The 20,780-nt window shown below is 44.1% G+C and overlaps 1 protein-coding gene across 1 annotated transcript in view; it reads right to left on the minus strand.

Moving 5' to 3' along the window:
- Positions 1-20,780, minus strand: part of ABCA13 (ATP binding cassette subfamily A member 13) — a 2,590,787-nt gene that overhangs the window by 1,251,923 nt on the left and 1,318,084 nt on the right. The window lies entirely within an intron of this gene.

The following is a 20,780-nucleotide window of genomic DNA, read 5'->3' on the forward strand; positions in this document are numbered from 1 at the left end:
TATGGGTGAAATGTCATTTTACAATTCCAACTATATAAACCGGATGTAAATAAGTTGTCAAGTCTAATTAAAAATGTTTTGGCTACACAGTCGTCGATTTCAGGAAGAACATTTGTAACTGCAGCTATTATATGACATGATGGTCCTTTGACAACATCAGGATATTACACAGCTTATTTGAAATGTAAAAAAGGCTGGTCTTTCGGCAATGATTACTATTTGACTATGAAGCAATGTTGCCTTTTGACTTGTTTTCAGAAGTGAGAATTTAGGGTAGGTAACTGGATTATAATGATTCTAGGTGTTGCTGTAATTTAGTGTGCTGTTTTAAATTGCTTTGTATGTCTCATTTTTCTTAAAACTATGGAGCTAATCTTTCAGAAAGTGGCGGGCAGAAAATAATAACAGAGTATAAGCTGTTCATAGGACATCCTTTGGCGTCATGGAAAGTAAGTTACTTTTGAGGAGTTCTGATTTCTGATTGGTTATATTATATGGGTTTTTTAAACACAATCATTTTGATTGTGGTTTTTTTTCCCCGCTGTTATATGATGAATACCTTCAACTCACTGTTTTTAGTGAAATTTGATATATTCTGAGAACAGCAAAAATAAACCATTTAATATGTATAATTAATTCTGTACTTTGAATTGTGATTTTTAATATGTACTCATCTTGTCTCATGCTCACTCATCTTTTACTACCTTCTATCAATTTTAAAATTTTTGTTCTTTCATTCACAGATTGAAAGTATAAAAATAACAAGTGACTAAGTTAACAATAATTATAAGGTAAGTGTTTAGTACTCATTCCGTTACATCTCTTTCACATTTAACTTTTATTAGTTCCACTGCTTCATTTCTTTAATCCTCAGTTTCCTGCCTTTACTACTTCCCTCATTCCTTTTTCTATTACTTACTTACTCTACTCCTTCCACTCCTTTTCTCAGTCCCTCTGTTCTCATAGTTCCTCACTCTTGTTCACTCACTCCGTCTCTATTACTCTCACTGTCTCTGACTCATCACTCTTTCACTACTTGTTTATTATGCTTTCTCCCTGTAGTTCAAGCACACTATGTTATTTACATTTCTTTGCTGTTTCAATCATTCCTTTTCTGTCACTTCTTCTTTTCTGCTTTCTGTTTTTTCTCTCTGTTATTCCACATGTTTTAACCTTAGTCACTGTCATACATCTTGTTTTATTCCTATTTACTTTCGCTCACTGTTTTCTTAACACTTTCCCTCAGGATTGTTCTTTTAGTCCGGTTCTATCCCTACCTCTCATTCCACATCCTTTACTGTATTTCTTCTTAATTTGAACATTCACTCACATTCTCTAAGAAACTCTTGTTTATTATTCTTCTACTCTCCTTTTTTTCTTTCACTTTCTTATCTATTTTGTTTTTCACAATCATACCCTCTTACATTTTTTCTTCGGTAAATAGATCTATTAAACAGTATCTCTGTGTTACTCCCTCTAGCTGTCTTTCTTTTAACATTACTCTCTGTTTACTTCCCTTATACTTACTCTTCTTTTAAAAAAAAATTCTGGTTCGCTTCCGGTTCGCGTACCGGCACGCGAACCGGGAAGCGAATCAAAAGAAATAGAGGTTGCCAGAGTGCTAAACATTCTAGCAATTTCTTATAAAGGGGAGGTAGTTCTGAAAAGAACTTTTTTTTAATTATTTTTGTTGTTTTATATTTTTTTTATTATTTTTCTGAACATTTTTTTACTTTTTTTTATTTTTTGAACGTTTTTATATTATTTTTGTTTTTTTGGGGGGGGGGACGAAAATGATTCATTATAAAGGGCTCAACAGGAGCAACAAAAAAAAAGATAATTTATTTTCTGGGGCGTTTTGGACATTTGTGATTGTCAATAGCTGTGTTGATTAAATGTATGCTACTCTCCCTGTAGCAAATCAATTGGCCGCAAAAAATGCACACTTGCTTCACATTCCCAAACTTCAGCTGGATATTTGGGACCGTCTCCCTCGCCTCTGGTCCCGTCACTGCCTCTTCAATTGATGTACTGGCCACAGGAGGGGGGTTATCCTGCAGGTCACGTACCTGCGCAGCACTATAATTTATAGGGTGCCACCTGTCCATGTGCCGATGCATGGTGTAATTGCCATAGCTGTATTTCTTATCAGTCCCTCTGGACAGATCTTTTTTGCAGATGAGATAGGTAACGTAGCAGGCATTTACTTTTTTTTGGCCCCGGGGAAATGTGAAAAATTGCCAGATGTAATTTTCTTTCACATGGGACCTCCTCGGCTCTTCAGGCAAAAACTCCCTCCTCCCTTGCTCCTCTTCCTCTTCTTCCTCTTCTTCCTCCTCTTGCTGAAGGATAACCTGAGGAGGTGGTCCTCTCTTCCTAGGAGGTGGTGGTGGTGGTGGGGGTGCACCAGCTGCAGCTACTAATGAAGCCATTTCTTAAGAATCAAAATAGGTCTTCCTCTCACAAAGTTGAAAGTCAGAGTGAGAAAAAATATGGGGCCTTTCATCATTTGGGAAAAAAAAATGTTCTAAACCAATGAAAAGTGTTATTTTTAGGTCATATGACCAAGCCTTACATCATTAGGAAACCAAAAGTAAAATGAACCAATGAAAAGTTTTATGAACAAGTCACATGACCTGTTATGCTTACGTTACGCGTCCCGCTACGCACCCGGAGCACTTCCGGGGCGCTGCGCTTCGCGCCTCGGTTCGCGCTCCGGAGCACTTCCGGGTGCGCTAACGCGGCGCGTCATAAAACGCATTACAGGGCAATGCGATACGTCGCGTTTACGCAACGCGTCACAATGTTGTTTTCTTGCGCGGCAGTTGCGCTAACGGAACGTTTCCCGGTTCGCGGACCGGGTCGCAGCACCAAATTGAGCTAACGGGAAGCTACCCGGTGCGCGGACCGGTAGCGAAACAAAAATAAATCATTTAAAAAAATATATAAATAAAAAAATTATATTACAAACATATAAAATATATTTTTGCATTAAAATAAGAATACATTTAACAGCTTTTGATATTTGCTATTAAAAAACCATTGAAATTCACTGAAAAAACCATAGGTTATAGACCATATACAGTTAGGAATTAGCATTTACAAAACCTTAAAAATTCACTGAAAAAACCATAGGTTATAGACCACATATAGTTAGGGATTAGCATTTACAAAACCTTATTTTACTAGCAGAAAACCATTGAAATTCGCATATATAGTTAGTTGCACTAACTATATATCGCGCACCCGCAATCCACTGCTGATGATGTCACATATTACATCATTCATGACATGGTCAGTGACATCACTGATGACATCACTGATGACATCTCATTTGACATTACTGATCACATCACTGATAATATCATTCATGTGATAATACGATGAACCTCTTCAGACTCTAATATAACCTTAGATACAATCAGTGTAAGCAGACACTCACAGATTGTCACTCATCTATGGAGTTACTCATACATCTAGTCAGTCATGCAAAGAATCAATCACTCCTCCATTTCCTCAACTATACAGTTATACACACCTTACTAATTCAAACATATTCCAACACATATTTACTCTCTTATACAATCCCTGATACAAGTTCACAATGATCCATACAGCCACTCACACATTCACTGGCTCTTATGCACAGTTATTTATATATGTCAACTCTCACATGTACTGTGTTTTACATATGTACTTACTTTGACATGTAGCACTGAGATATCCTTTCACTCACCAATACACTCATGCACACAGTCAACTGCCCATGCAGCTGTTTCCACATGCACTTTTGAACCCATACATCTAGTGAATCAACTGCTCACACATCTATGCACAGAGTCATACACCTCCCAGCCACTCACACACATACTCAGTCTCCCATACAAATACTTGGGCAACCAATCAATAACCCATATAGTTACTCATATAGCTACTGATTAACACATGCAGCAGTTTACAGAACAACAGACATAATAATGCACAAATTAAGACAGTTTAGTCACTAACCCATGCACTCAGTGAGACACATTTAATCACTCACTCATACAGTCAGTCATTCACATACTAAATCCTTCATCCAGACACTTATACATCCACTCATTCTTCAATGTGTAAGACATATTTTAACTTTACAGAAACATACAGTCACTGGATGTTGTCATCAGTGATGTCATCAGTGATGTCATTTGAGACGTCATTGAGACATCATCAGTGATGTCATTTGAGATGTCATCAGTGATGTCATCAGTGATGTCACTGACCATCTCATGAATGATGTAATATGTGACATCATCAGCAGTGGATTGCGGGTGCAACTAACTATATATGCGAATTTCAATGGTTTTGTGCGAGTAAAATAAGGTTTTGTAAATGCTAATCCCTAACTATATATGGTCTATAACCTATGGTTTTTTCAGTGAATATATGAATATATATATATATATATAGTCCTATTTCTATATCTATGTTGATAATAGATACAACCAATGGCTTTGCAATTTGCTTTCCACGTGATCAAGCCGTCTTCACGGCGAAACGCGTTGTGGAATAAACAGCACTAAAGAAATCACCGGTGTTTGCCTGTTTCTGCCCTGAGAGCGTACTTTACTAACTTGTCGCTTTTGGAAATATATATATATATATATATATATATATATATATACATGTATATATAAACACATATATACATATATTTATATATAAACACATATATACTGTACAAGCAAATGTCCCAAGGCGAGAGGAGCAGCTTTGTGGCTGGTGCTGGCGGCGAGGTTCAGGACACCCTCGCAAACAATGTTTTTAGCAAAGAACCTTCATAAAGAAGACGCCGCACACCACTTCGATAGTCGATCTTTAGTTTATTTTCTGTAGGTTCACCACCTACGCGTTTCAGACATGAACTGTCCCTGATCACGGTTTCAAACAAATGTCCATCATTTGTGTCTACAATAAATAGCTGATGACACCACATGACCTATTATGATGCATTGTGGGCTCAGTAGTTTTAGGTTTCAAATTTAACCAAATATTGCGCTTAGACCTGCCGGAATGCTGCAGTTCGCGGCACAGTTGGATCTGTATTTGTATATTATAGTAATATTGCACATTTGTGCATAATGTAATTCAACATAAAATTGTATATCAACATTATTAAGTATTTACAGATTAAGTGGCGCACGAATAATATAAACCCGATAGTGGACTGAGTGTCCATGTTCAGGAGTGATGGCTAAGTGCCAGATAGTCCAGTTGTGTCGTTTGTGCCTCACTCACAGCTACACAGCGCAATGAAAAATATTTTTGTATTTTATATATGTCACATGTATTTCGTTTATATGATTCATACACTATTAAATCAAAGAGAAAGGTACATTTCATTATTGAGTTTTACATTCATTGTAGTATTCAGTTCATGTATTCGACAAAAAAGGGTTCATAAGTGTACATAAAGCTCCTCATCCGCGTTGAGTCCCCACGGGCTTCTTGTTTTGAATCTTATTATCAGTTTAGATTCAAGGCGTCTTAGTTTAGGGATCCGATCGCCTTCTCTTTCATTCTTACTCACCATGGCAATACCAGCATATTTCATGTCTTTCAAAGTTTTTCCTGGGTGAGTTTTTAAATGTTTTGCTGTCGCGTAACTCAGGTCATTGTTCTGGATGGCTCTTGTGTGTTCGAGTATTCTCTTTTTGAGTGGGCAGACTGTTGAGCCGATATACTTTTTTCCACAGAAACATTGTATTTGATATACCACAAATTGTGATTCACAAGTTATTTTATCCTTTATTTCAAAGGTCCTGCCCTTTGGATCTTTTATGGTCTTGATGTTTTGGCCGATTTTACATGCTTTGCATGTTGAGCACTTGCTGAATCCTAATTGACGTTTCTCTAACCAACTCATGGTTTTCACTTTTCTGAAATGGCTCTTCACTAGAGTGTCTTGAATAGAGGGAGCTTTACGGTATGAAATTAGAGGTCTGTCATCAATCAGCAACCCTATTTCTGTGTCTTTTTTCAGCACATTCCAATATTTCATCAGGATTTGGCGTATTTCATAACTTTCCTTCGAATAAGTCAGAATCAATCGTGGTTTGTCTTCATCTGTATTTGTTACAGATTTGTTCTTTGGTATCAAAGTTTCTGCTCTTGATTTTGCTCTTGCTTTTTGTTCTCCTCTTATTATGTCTGCCTGTTTATATCCTCGTTTGGAAAAGCGATCTTTAGTTTCTTTGAACTTGTTTTCCATTTCATTTTTTTCAGAGCAATTACGTTTCATGCGTAGAAATTACCCGTACGGGATGCTTTGTTTCAGTGAGACTGGATGGAAACTTGTTCCGTGAAGCACACTGTTTGTCGATGTTTTTTTTCTAAAAACTGTCATTTCCAATTTGTTGTTCTTGATATAGATTTTTGTATCAAGAAACTCGATTTCCTTCTTCTGAATATTTGAGGTAAATTTTAGTCCTACTTGATTTATATTCAAAATATCAATGTACTCTGTAAGTCTTTGTTTCGTACCCTTCCACAGGACGAACAGGTCATCGATAAACCTGAGCCATAAAACCACATCCGTGGTGTATGGCTCGTTTTCTTCTCTTCAAGCTATGCTTTTCTCCCACCACCCCATGGTGAGATTGGCATAGCCTGGAGAGAAGGAAACGCCCATGGCACATCCACATGTTTGAGTATAGATGTTCTTGTCAAAAATAAAGACATTATTTTCTAGACAGAAGGTGATCATATCCAGTAACATGTTTGTATGACGTAGTTCTGATATGGGTCTTTGATTGAGGAAGTATTTTGTTGCAGTTAAGCCTATGTCATGTTGAATTGAAGTATACAACGATACAACATCTATGGTGGCCAGCCAGTACTCAGGTTGCCATTCCACTCCCATGATGATTCTTAAAAAGTTACCAGTATCTTTGATGAATGAGCTGAGAGTCGGTACTATCGGAGCCAGAAAGTAATCTACATAAGAAGCTACATTTTCACACAAGGATCGGCAACTGGATATTATTGGACGTGCAGGTGGTTTGGTTAGAGTCTTATGTATTTTCGGCAGAAAATAAATTGTTTGCATTATGGGATGTAGCACAGTCAGGTAGTTTTTTTCTTCCTTACTTAGTAAGCCATTTTCTTGCCATGCTTCAATACGTTTGAGTAGTTTCTTAGTCATAGCTGAAGTTGGATTTTGTTTCAGCAATTTGTAGTTGGTTACGTTGTTTAATTGACGACAGGCTTTTTCCAGATAGTCAGTTTTGTTCTGAATAACGATATTACCCCCTTTGTCTGCTGGCTTTATTTCTATCACAGCATTAGTCTGGAGAGTTTTCAATGCAATGCGTTCCTTTTCGGTTACATTTTCTCTTGTATTGACAGTATTTTTCATCGTCTCCAGTTCTGCCACAACCAGATGGTGAAAAACATCTATGCGGTTGCCCGGATATAGCACACAACAGAATTTGGATTTGTTCTTTAAGTTTGTTTTTGGATGTGAACCTATCAAATGTCCCATCTGGGAAACTATCTGAGTATTGGTTTGTTCTGTTTGCTCTACTTGATGAGATAATTCATAAGCAATTTGAAGGCTAGTTGCATCTGCTACTAAAGAGTCTCCTGGTTCCTTATTTGGAACGGACTCCATTGCTGTTGTGGATGTTTCTCCACGTTTACTTCGTGAAAAGAATTTTTTGAGTTTTAGTTTTTGAATGTACTTGTATACATCAATTCTAGTCTCAACTGCATCCTGATGTTTGTCATGGCAAAATGTCAGACCTTTTCTCAGTAGGTTCTCTTCTGTTGATGTTAATTTATAGTCAGATAGGTTGATGATTAACTCTGATTTGACTGCTTTACTTATTTTTTGGATGTCCTGTTTCGAAGAGGATATCTTTGATTTGCCACCTCTCCGGGTCTTCCTCCTTGGGTAGGGTTTGTCACTTGTCCTCTTCCACCTCCTCTCATTCTTGCATTGCCTCATCCTCTTCCCCTTGTTTTTGGGATCTGTTGGTCGTTGTAGAGGATCTCCATCTCCTCTAAAAAAGTCAGTTTTTTGAGTCCCACGCTTCTTTGTTCACCCTCACTTGCTTCTGACTCAGTTTCGCTGACAGTTGTGTCATATTGGCAATTTAATGGTCCCGCTTGTTGTTGTTGCTTGAGGGTGTCAAAACGCTTGGCGAACGTGAAGATGGTACCATTTTCAAAGTCTGATTCGTCACGTCTAAATTTGCGTTGTTTCCTCTCTTGAATTTCATTATCATGTCTGTCTAGGTTTTTGTCCATATTTTGACGTAGATTTTTGATGGTATCTTCACTTTCACCTTGCGCTTGTATTTGATCTTCAAGTTCTTTTATCTATATATGCAGGGCATCAACATCTTTTTTTGCATATTTTAAGATAAGTAAGATCATTCTTCGTGAGCAATACATATTGTTCTGTCCCCACTCTTCCAGCATTTCAGAGCTGGTATCTGGATGGTTTGGTAAAGTGAAGATGCGTAGTCCTCTTGGAACTAATCCTAGTTCAGTATATTTTTCTAATGTTATTATCTCCCAACTTTTGGAAATTTCTTTTCTTTGGAGTTTCTCTAATTGTTGGAATAACTGTTTAGTTGTTAATTTACCATTTTTATTTGTGGTATCTTTTGCAGTTGATAAATTCGATCCAGTCGCATTTTTAACAAACATACTTTCCGCTTTCTCCAGGCGTTTTGCTGCTCGTTGTTCCATTGTTTTGAGGAGTCGTGTTGTTTACAAGTGTGTTGAAATAGTTGTATCAGGTAACGAAAAACATACGTTGATGACTGTGTGACAAGTGTTTCTTTGTGGGAATATTTGCCAAATTTTTGTGCAGAACAAGTTAGTTCTAGCCTTTGCAGAAAATTAGATCACCTCGAAGTGAGTGTTCATCTGATTCTCATTCAAATCCAGAAGAAAAATACGCTTTCGTGGGTCAAAAGTCGTAAATTATGAAACACTCGCTACAGCATTAAGAACACATTAGCAGATAAATCTGTTGTTTCCCGTCGTTTCACTTACCCGGGAGACTCCCGTCGCTGGTGGTGCCCTCCGACAATTCCAGTCGACGCTCAACCGGTGGAAAACAGATTATTCTTGCTCGCGTGTTAATTGTTGTTCGTGCTTTGAAATCCGCCCAGGGGAGAGGCAAAATACGGCATTTGCTTGAGTCCGTTCAAAGCCGCTGTAGTTCCAATGGCTCTCCAAATGCGAAACACATTCCGGATGTTTTTCTTTTTGAGCAAAAACCAAATATTGTACAAGCAAATGTCCCAAGGCGAGAGGAGCACCTTTGTGGCTGGTGCTGGCGGCGAGGTTCAGGGCACCCTTTCAAACAATGTTTTTAGCAAAGAACCTCCATAAAGAAGACGCCGCACACCACTTCGATAGTCGATCTTTAGTTTATTTTCTGTACGTTCACCACCTAAGTGTTTCGGACATGAACTGTCCCTGATCACGGTTTCAAACAAATGTCCATCATTTGTGTCTACCATAAATAGCTGATGACACCACATGGCCTATTATGATGCATTGTGGGCTCAGTAGTTTTAGGTTTCAAATTTAACCAAATATTGCGCTGTGACGTGCCGGAATGCTGCAGTTCGCGGCACAGTTGGATCTGTATTTGTATATTATAGTAATATTGCACATTTGCGCATAATGTAGTTCAACATAAAGTTGTATATCAACATTATTAAGTATTTACAGATTAAGTGGCGCACGAATAATATAAACCCGATAGTGGACTGAGTGTCCATGTTCAGGAGTGATGGCTAAGTGCCAGATAGTCCAGTTGTGTCGTTTGTGCCTCACTCACAGCTACACAGCGCAATGAAGAATATTTTTGTATTTTATATATTTCACATGTATTTTGTTTATATGAATATATACATACACATTTATACATATATATTAATATATTAATATATAAACACATACACACACACACACACACACACACACACACATATATACATCTATATATTCACTTGAAAAAAACAAAGGTTACAGGGATGTTATAGTCGAGAAATGATATTTAAAAAACCTTAGAAATTCACGGAAAAAACAAAGGTTACAGGAACGTTATAGTTATGCTCAGATTTCACTAATACAAAACCACAGAAATTCAGCAGTTATAGTTTCATGATCTAACTATAACATACACCCTTGTAATGCACTGCTTATGGCGTGAAATATTGCATCACTCATGACATGGTCTGTGAAATCACTGATGACATCATTGATCAGATCTCAAATTACATCACTGACATCACTGATCATATCATTCAGTGAGGGTAAGTATGTGCCAAGAGTTTGGGACTGTTAAACATATATACTAAGCTACTGCAAAAGTTGAATTAGTACACTAGGTGAACTACTAATGAGTGATAATATTTCTCACATATATTATGTGATTGGCTGTGTGACTGTATGTACCTGGGTGTGAGTGGGTGTCTGAGTGGCTGTATGTGTATGTGAGAGGTCATGTGAGTGGTTGTGTGAATGTATAAGTGGGTGCGAGTTTAACTACTTGGCTGTGTGAGTAGCTGTGTGGGTGAGTGAGTGCTGTATTGGTGAGTAAGATGGTGTGTCAGTGGCTATATTGGTGAGTGAATGGCTGTGAGAGTGGCTCCATGAGTGGGTAAGTGTATCAGGGACTGTCTGGGTGAGGGTGTGTGTCTGAATGGCTGCATGAGTGAGTGACTGGGTCTGTAAGTGGCTGTATGGGTGAGTGAGTGGCTGTTTGAGTAGCTGTTTGCTTAATTGAATTGGTATGTGAGTGGTTGTATTGGAGAGTGAATCTCTGTGTGAATGGCTGTAAGTGTGAGTGAGCGGAAGTGTGAGTGCTAGTATGGATATGTTAATGTGTATATAAGTCATTGTAGGGATGGTGAGTGCTTTTATGGGTGAGTGAATGGCTGTGTTGAGAGGCTGCATGGGTGAGTGAGTGGGTGTGTGAGTAGCTCTATAGGGGTGTCAGGCTCCTCCGCGATAATCCCCAGGGTTGTATTGATGCTGTACAGAGGTCCACCTCTAGACAACCCCAAGTCTGACTTAGGACACTACACAGGCTTTTGGGGTAATCAAGCGGGGGAAGGAAAGGTTGCGGACTGCAGGGAGGGAGATCTGAGGAAGAGACAAAAACACAGGGTAAGCACAAAAGCTCATAGACTATTAATGACTTATTACAATAAGAATTTCATTGATAACCGTCTCCTATCCCTCACCTGTAAAACAAGATAAGTTGAGCCTAAATCATAGAAGAGGGTAGAGGGTAGTGGCAAGATCACATCCATATGCTCTAGTTGCAAAACAAAAGGTATAGAGAACAGTATGTCAATGAATCACTGTAGATCACAACCACTATACATACATTAGGCATATCCCTGGGGCACCTACCAATGTGACTGAAATTAGGTTTTGGCGCCTAGCCAACCGTGGCAACATACCCTCTCGACCTCTCTCCTAAAGTAAGATAAAACAACAAAAGCGGTAGCTTAAGGAGAAGGAAGCCAAGAACAATAATCCTCTTGTTCCTAGTTCAGTTTCATAGAAGGAAACGCATGTAACATAAAGATCACAAAGTTATCTCTCCATTCTGTAGATAATATATATCCAATAGTCAGCTTCCCAGGAAGGACACTTGATTGTCATAGGAAGCGAACGTATTAACAAATGATACGCTCATCCGGGTAATATAAGCAACAAGCATTTACAATGCAATGGTCTCGGCATTGTTAAAGTTAGAGCTATTGGCATTGCTCATGACATAATTTTTATTTATGTTTTTGTTTTTAAAACATAAATAAATGTCATTGTCATTTACAATGCCAATAGCTTAATCGCTCGCAAATGTAAGACCTATTGCATTTGCACCCACACAGAGCCACACACAGACACAGCCACCCACACACACACATACAGAGCCACCCACACAGAGTCATTCACACAGAGCGACCCACACACACACAGAGCCACCTACACAGAGCCACCCAGAGGCACCCACACACACAGAGCCACACGCGCAGAGCCACACACACAGAGAGCCAAACACAGAGAGCCACACACACAGAGAGCCACACATACACCTCTCTGCCCAGTAATGCCCTAGGGAACAGAGGCACAAAAACCGGATCACAAGCAGGACACAGATGCACAAAAACCGGATCACAAGCAAGCACAACCAACGAGGGGGGGGCAGGACAGCAAGCACATTGAGGGTGGGGCAGGACAGCAAGCACAACCAATGAGGGGGAGTGCAGGACATCAAACACAACCAACAAAGGGGGGGCAGGACATCAAGCACAACCAACGGGGCGGGGGTCAGGAGAGCAAGCACAACCAACGAGGGGGCAGGGGCAGGAGAGCAACACAAAAACCGGATCGCAAGCAGGGCACAAAAACTGGATTACAAGCAGGGCACAGAGGCACAAAAACCGGATCACAAGCAGGGAGCAGAGGCACAAGCAGGGAACAGAGGCACAAGCAGGAAACAGAGGCACAAGCAGGGCACAGAGGCACAAGCAGGGCACAGAGGCACAAAAAACGGATCACAAGCAGGGCACAGAGGCACAAAAACTGGATCACAAGCAAGCACAACCAACGGGGGGCAGGACAGCAAGCACAACCAACGAGGGTGCCAGGACAGCAAGCACAACCAACGAGGTGGGGCAGGACAGCAAGCACAACCAACGGGGGGCAGGACAGAAAGCACAGGTAACAAGGGGGGGCAGGACAGCAAGCACAACCAACGAGGGGGGGGTCAGGAGAGCAAGCACAACCAACGAGGGGGCAGGGGCAGGAGAGCAACACAAAAACCGGATCACAAGCAGGGCACAGAGGCACAAAAACCGGATCACAAGCAGGGAACAGAAGCACAAGCAGGGAACAGAGGCACAAGCAGGGAAGAGAGGCACAAGCAGGGAGCAGAGGCACAAGCAGGGAACAGAGGCACAAGCAGGGCACAGGTACCAGTGGAGGGTCAAGGACGTTTAGGGCAGCCACAGCTACCAGTGGAGGGTCAAGAAGGTTAGACCGGCCACAGCTACCAGATGAGAGTCTAGGAAACTTAGACTGGCCACAGTTAACAGTGGATGGTCAAGAAGCTTAGATTGGCCACAGCTACCAGTGGAGGGTTAAGAAGCTTAGATTGGCCACAGCTACCAGTGGAGGGTTATGAAGGTTAGACTGGCCACAGCTACCAGTGGAGAGTCAAGAAGCTTAGACAGGCCACAGCTACCAGTGGAGGTCAAGAAGCTTAGACCGGCCACAGCTACCAGTGGAGGGTCAAGAAGCTTAGGCAGGCTTGCCTAAACATAGCCAGACACAGTATCCGGTGTTCTTAGGGCAGTTCATCGCTGCTGCTATCCCTGGCTGCTCCCAGCAACCCATGGCATCGGATGGAAAAGTCTAACTCGCTCTTCTGATAAACTCACTTGTGTAACCCCACTGATTCCTGATGACACCACCCATCACATGCCTGACCCGGTATGGCCATGGTGGCATCCTGACCAGCATCGCCCAGCCCTCCTCTGATGATGATAGACTCATCTGTGGAGCAGTGCTGGCGGCAGTCTCGGGTGCGCGAACCAGTCTTCTTTATACCAAAGGAAGCAGTGACGCACGGGAACCCACATTATAAAAAACAACAAGGGCACCCAATCGAGTCAGCACAGGACCTCGGGGAACATATGAGTAAAGACAACAGCGGTCCTATGCAAGGAGGGATATAGTCAAAAGGTAAATATAGACACAATGGAAACTATATTGTAAATTGACTTGCCCAGCCGGGCAGAGTATATGGTGTAGAAGTTGTGGTGTGGGCGGAGCCGAGCCGGGCAGTCGTGATCCATCTCGGCTCCCGGCTCCGGCGCTGCTCGGGAGCTTGGTTTGGCGGTTCCCCAGTGGCCCGGGGGCTGTTTTCGGCACCCATAGGAAGCGGAAGGTGCAGGGCACCTGCGGGGCTGCTCCGATCGCCCCTGGTGCCGCTGTAGCGGCAGGAGATCTGTGAGGAGACGCGAGGAGAGGACGGCCGCGGGCAAAATGGCGGCCGGAGCCCTGATGAGAGCGCCGATGACCTCAACTCTCTGTGGGAGGTACGCTTGATGGGCGAAATCTGAGGGACGCAGGGGCTGCCTCTAGTTGAGGATAGTCTCCGGGGGCCTCTGTAGCGGCAAGACACCGGGGGCGGCCCCGGTTACAATCTGCCTTCCCACGCCTGCCTGACCTTAAAATGGCGGCCGGGTGTGACTTGCAACTATTGGTTGGCGCCTCTACTTGACCATCTGGCCCCAGCGCTTACTGCCTCTCCCATAGGCGACCCCGCAAGCTCTCTCTGTGTCTCATACCTGCGGGGGTGAGCCCTCTCAAAGGATCCCTTGCAGTGACCCTCGCCTGCATCTACCCCTACGATCTACCGGACATTTGCAGTGCCTTATTGTGAGGTGCCCACCCGACGACAACAACCCGGGAGGTAGGGTCGCTGGCTGCTCGCTGATTCCTAGCGGAGCCTCCCGCTAACATACCTGGGCAGGGGGTGCACAACTGGCCCCTAGTGCTGCGGCGGCTCCCCCTCGCATCACCCTCCTTGCAACTCGCCTGGACCTAAGATGGCGGCCACTAGTGACCGCAGAGCGAAGATAGCCGCCACGCGGGGCCTGCTCTTAACATGCCTGGGCAGCGCCCCATGGCCAACGCGTGACCGCACCAACACCTCCACCACCTTGCGCACTCTCACGCCCATCGAGCCGGATGACCGCAGGCTCTCCAAGATGGCGACGCACCTGCGGCTGGCCTCCAACTTCATCTCCCACCTGGGCTTCCACCTTCTCTCCTGGACTTCTTGTCTTTTGTTCGGTCCTGACCGACACCCTGCTGCTGTTGTCGGACAGTTTCTCTGGACTCTAGCCCTCCTCCCACTCCTTCATCCTTAACCCTTTTCCCCGTGGATGATCCTCAAATGTTTCTTCCCTTTGCTTCATCTCCCACCTGGGCTCCCACCTTCTCTCCTGGACTTCTGGACTTTTGTTATGTCCTGACCGACACTTTGCTGCTGTTTTCGGACAGGTTCTCTGGATTCTAGCCCTCCTACCATGCCCTTGGCCTTAACCCTTTTCCCCGTGGATGATCCTCAAATGTTTCCTCCCTGTTGTGCTTCCCCTTCTCTCCATACCCTTGCATCCCTCCCACCCTCCCTTTGTGCTGTGACTGCATCCACACTTATGGAACTCTGCTCTTTGACTTATTGTAATAACTCTAATTAATGGTATTTGCTTTAGACCTTGCACCATATACCATTCCTATGTGACTCTTAGAGCTTATCCAGTCATATCCCCTCCCTATGTATATAGAGATAACTCTAATCACTAGTGTATGCAGTAGACCTTTGACCGATTGCAATAATGCTAAGCTGTGGTATTCGCTGAAGTCCTTACACCATATACCACCCCTATGCGTCTCCTAGAGTTTAACCAGAGTTTAACCAGTCATATCCCTTCCTATGTGTATGTAGTTGACTCTTATCACTAGTGTTTGCAGTGGACCTTTGTACTCTCTACCACCCCTATGTGACCCTTAGAGTGTTTCCAGTCATATCCCTCCTGTGTAGATAGAAGATAACTCTAATGACTAGTATCCTATGTGATTCTTAGATTGTATCCATGTGTATCCCTCCCTGTGTTTAGAGTTATAGCTGTAATGACTAGTCGCCTGTGTGACTGTTGGAATATAGCCAGGTGTATCCCTTCCCCCGTGTGAAGAGATAACCCTACTCACTAGAACAAAAAGAAACGTGCTCCTGAAATGTGTTACGTAACTGATTCTATGTAAAGTGCTTTGATAACATGTAACGGAACTGGTGCTATGTAAAGCGCTTTGATAACCTAATCGGTTCAAGTTCCTGAAATGTGTAACGTAACTGATTCTATGTAAACTGCTGTGATAACATGTAACGGAACTGGTGCTATGTAAAGCGCTCTGATAACCTAATCGGTTCAAGTTCGCGCTATAGAAAACTCTAAAAATAAATAAATAAAATAAATAAAAATACACCATATACTCTGTTGTGTATCTGTTACTATATTTCAAGTAATGGTGTAAATGTGAATTCTGTTATTGCTATATGCACAGAAAACAATAGCTTTTGCCTAAAACCCTTTCTCTACCTTCTATCCACTCCGCTAACCATGACAATTTGTAAACGTCTGGGCACAGGCTTGTGCCCATCTCCAAGAAATTGTTGAAGGTATCTCCTAATATTGTGGTTCTAAATTAAATATTAGACCTCTGCCCGGCTGGGCAAGTCAATTTATAATATAGTTTCCATTGTGTCTATATTTACCTTTTGACTATATCCCTCCTTGCATAGGACCGCTGTTATCTTTACGCACGGGAACCCACAACAAGTGATAAACTCACCAGCATCACCCATGTCCAACTGATGACAAACTCACCTCTGTGAAGTTCCGGGTCACCTTCCTGAAGGAGTTTGGGATGCAAAGCAGGACTGAGGCGCTGGAGTTCGAGGATGACCTGCGCCTCCGTGCCCCCAGGCCCACCGCCCAGTCAAGGGCCACCAGCCCCTCGTCTCTGAGCTGCAGGTGCTCCCTCACGAAATGAACTCTGCTGCTTGGGGGGGCCAGAAGGGACATGGCAGTCTGCAGGGAAGGCAGGGCCCACCAGGGCCAGCCGCTCCAGCTGGGGCCCCGGAAGCTGGGGCAGTGCGCGAGCAGGTAGCTGGCCAGGGCGGAAGGCGTGCACCTGAGCACTGGCTCTGTGAAGGGGCCCTGGCCAGGCGCGCCGACCCCGGTCTGGATGAGGACTGTGGGAGGCAGGACACTGGCCTGGAGCAGCAGGAAGAGGATGGCTAAGTGACTCCTCCGCCCCGGATTTGGCCAATGCCATCCCTCCCAACTGTTCTATCTTTAGGAGGGATAGATCATCCGGGAGAGGGGGCGGTGTGGCTGTTATAGTTAACAAACAGCTGCACTGCTCTACATTTCCGGTTGATAACATCCAGAAAATAGCTAAGTCGGGAGACCGACGGCCCTCAGCCCCTTGGTTCACTTCTCAGCTTAGGGAAGTTCGCCAAAATTGTAAGAGAGCTGAGAGAGTTTGGAGGAGGGACTATAACCCCTTGGAGAAAGTAAAGTTCAAAAATATGACTAGATCCTACTATAAATTGATGTGGAAAGAGAAAAAAATCTATCTTGAACGTCGCATCGATGAATCTGGAAACACATGTAAGGAAATCTTCAGAATAGTTAAAGACTTTACATCACTGTCCCTAGGCACCCCGACCCAGTCTCACTCAGAATCCTGGCTGGGTGAACTGGCCCTTTACTTTGTTAATAAAATAACGTCCATCCAAGCTTCCCTTGCTGCTTATTCCCAACTAACAGATGTAGACCTGCCAGCCGTTCACACCTCCTCAAAATTTGATCTGGCTCCCACTCTTTGGGAATTCCCCCCTTTGAGTCTTGATTCTTCTCTAGACCTATTGTCTGGGCTGAAGTCGGGCTCACCCCTTGATCCATGTCCTGTTACATGTCTCAATAAAATAGCTCCGGCTCTAAATGGCCTCATCAACCCTATTCTCAACTCCTCGCTGTCTTCTGGTGTAGTCCCTCGGGCTTGGAAGTGTGCTCTTATTCTTCCACTCCTAAAAAAAACAGCCCTAGATCCTGCTGTCCATGCTAACTACAGGCCAATCTCTCTCCTCCCTGCTCTGGCGAAAGTGGCAGAAAGACACGTGCACAGATCTATCTCTAATTTTATCGAGGAGAACCATCTGTTGCACAGCACTCAATCTGGATTTCGTGCCAATTACAGCACGGAGACCGCGTTATTTGAAGTCACAGACGCCATCAGAGAGGTGTTGGATGTTGGAGGAAAGGCCATGCTGGTCATGTTGGACCTATCGGCGGCGTTCGACACCGTTCCCCATGACTCCCTTCTCTTACGACTCTGGGAGTGTGGTCTTCGGGGGACGGTGTGGAATTGGCTCAAATCCTTTCTAGCCAACCACCGACAAACGATCTGGGCACCCCCGTACTCCGCCGACATGGCACCTCTGGAGGTAGGGGTCCCTCAGGGTTCTATTCTTAGCCCCCTGCTTTTTAACATCTTTTTGGCCCCCCTGGCAGAGGTGGTGAAGTCCTTCGGTGCTCAGATCGTGTCCTATGCCGACGACACCCAACTCCTGTTTACATGTGGCAGGAATGAGGTGTTCAACGGGACTCTTATCAGAAGCTGTCTAGAGGCAGTTTTTGGGTGGTTTAGAGGACACGGACTGAAATGCAACTCCGATAAGTCGGAGCTGCTCTTCTTTGGCTGTGCCACTGAACCGAATTGGAAATGCTGGTGGCCGCAAGACTTGTTTCCGCCTGTAAATGTGTCCACCAAAGCTAAAAACTTGGGAATCATTGTTGATAGTGGCCTAGCTTTTGGACCCCAAATATCTTGCCTTTCTGGGAAATGCTTCGGCATCCTTCGGATGCTCAGAAAATTTCTCCCCCTGATATCACTTCATCATAGAAGGGTTATTGTTCAATCACTCATTGGGTCCAGATTAGACTATGCAAATGCTCTTTACTTGGGACTCCCAAAATACCTTTTGATGCGTCTTCAAGTAGTTCAAAACTCAGCTGCCCGTGCTATCTACGGGCTTCCTAGACGCACTGGTGCCTCTGATCTGTTAAGAGAATTGCACTGGCTTCCGATAGCTAAGAGAGTTCTCTTCAAAAGTCTGACGCTGACCTTCAAAGCCCTTCATGACATTGGCCCTAGTTACATCAGAAAACGTCTTGCTTTTTATAAGCCTAACAGAGCTTTAAGGTCTGCCTCCTTGTCCAAAATGGTAGTTCCGACCATCAAACGCGCTAGACTGGGTGGCCGCTCTTTTTGCCACCTGGCTCCTCGCGCTTGGAATGAGCTTCCCCTATCTCTGAGACAGATCCCTAACCTCATGTCCTTCAGAAAGGCCTTAAAAACCTGGCTATTCACCAACTAGGGCCCCCTGTTTTTTTCTTATATTCGGTTATGTTGCTGCCCTCTGCAGACTTCTTCGCCAAAGCGCCGGGACACTCCCTTGGAGTAGCCGTTGCGCTATAGAAGAAAATTTTAACATAACATAACATAACATGGCAAACAGGAGCAGCAGGGCAATCACCACAGTCCAAGACCAGAGCAGGCGGGTGATGACGAAGACCACAGCGATGGCGAGGACAGCGGCGACGCACCCGGGCTTTGGAACTGGGGTCCCGGATATAGCGCGCCGGAGCCAGAGGGAGCATCAGAGCGTGCTGCGTACTCTGTGAGTAGAGGGCACTGGTGGATAGGGTGAGATGTGCACAGAATGCAGAGACAGGAAGACAGAGAGGAAAAGGTGGTTTGTGCGGGAAGCACTGAATAAACTCCGGGCAGAGAAGAAGAAAGAGTCTGTGAGAAAGAAAGAGAGAGCAGGCGACAGGCGCAGCAAGGAGTGCGAATGTGTGCGAAGAAGACACCCTAAGAAGAGGAGGAGAGCATGGGAGTGAGGGACAAAAACCTTGAAGACCTGAAGTAAAGGAAATGAGAGAGGTGGGAAGAGTGTGTGAGAGAGCTAGAGGTGGGAGGGAGAGTGGGGGGAAAGTACGAGAGGGGGGGACTGGCTGCTCTTCCGAAAGAAACCTTATTGACCTAAAAGTAAGGCAGGTGTTCAGAGAGGTAATGACCATCCTCCAGCTGGCAGGGAAAGCAAAGAAAGAGATGGGCTGTGCACATCTTCCAGATTCAGAGTATGTGAGAGCAGCATCCAGACAAGTGGGAGGGGCACCCAGAGATTGAGGGGAGGGGGCCAGAGGTTGATGAGTGCACAGTGCGAGGAGCTGCAGGAAGGCAGCATGTGTGAGCAGGCAGCACAGAGAGGAGACAGGGAGTGTGAGATAGGAGGCAGAGTGGATGCTAGGTAGAGAGGAGAGTGGCAGGTGGACTGCAAGAGAGGAGGCCGGGAGTGTGAGGGAGGGGCACTGTGGGTGCCAGGCAGAGAGGAGAGGGGCAGGTGGACTGCAAGAGAGGGGTGTGTGAGGGAGAGATGGCAGGGTCAGTGGGAGTGCAAGCAAGAGATGGTGGGGTGGTGTGATTGCAAGGAAGAGATGACAGGATCAGCTGGAGTGAGAAATTAGAGGTAGCAGTGGGAATGTGAGGGAAAGGGGATGGGTCGATAGCAGTGTGAGGGAGAGATGAGCAGTACTATCCAGAGACAGTCCCACAAAGATTAAACACGACCTTGCACGCACATTTTGGAGAAAGATACAAAAACCTTTATTGAAAAAATAGAGTGCCTTGACATAGTTATCTCCTCTTTGAGGCTGGTTTTGCAGCAACTGTAGCCCCCCAGAAACCAGCAACAGGCAGGAACTGGAGGTCCGGCCCCGGAAAATCGGAAAATTCAGTAACAGAAAGACAAAAAACAAAAAAAAAACAGAGAAAAATCTGGGACAACAATGTAATCCTCGCTAATAAAGAGAGGCAGCTGTAGAAATGATAGGTGAATAATGAGAAATCTCTAGTTCTAATCTGGTGTAAAGTAGACACGTGCCTGCCTTTCCACAGACCGAAACAACGCACATGTTTCAGGCCACCAGTACAACGATCTCTATTTCTTTATCCGTCTAACTTCCTCACTACATCTCTGCTTTTCTCTCTCTCCCCCTTCTGTCCCTCTTTCACACACTCACACGTTCTCTTTCTCCTTCACTCTCACGCGTTCACTGTCT

Source organism: Lissotriton vulgaris, chromosome 4_1 (genome assembly GCF_964263255.1).
Source record: "Lissotriton vulgaris chromosome 4_1, aLisVul1.2, whole genome shotgun sequence".
Taxonomy (NCBI): Eukaryota; Metazoa; Chordata; class Amphibia; order Caudata; family Salamandridae; genus Lissotriton; species Lissotriton vulgaris.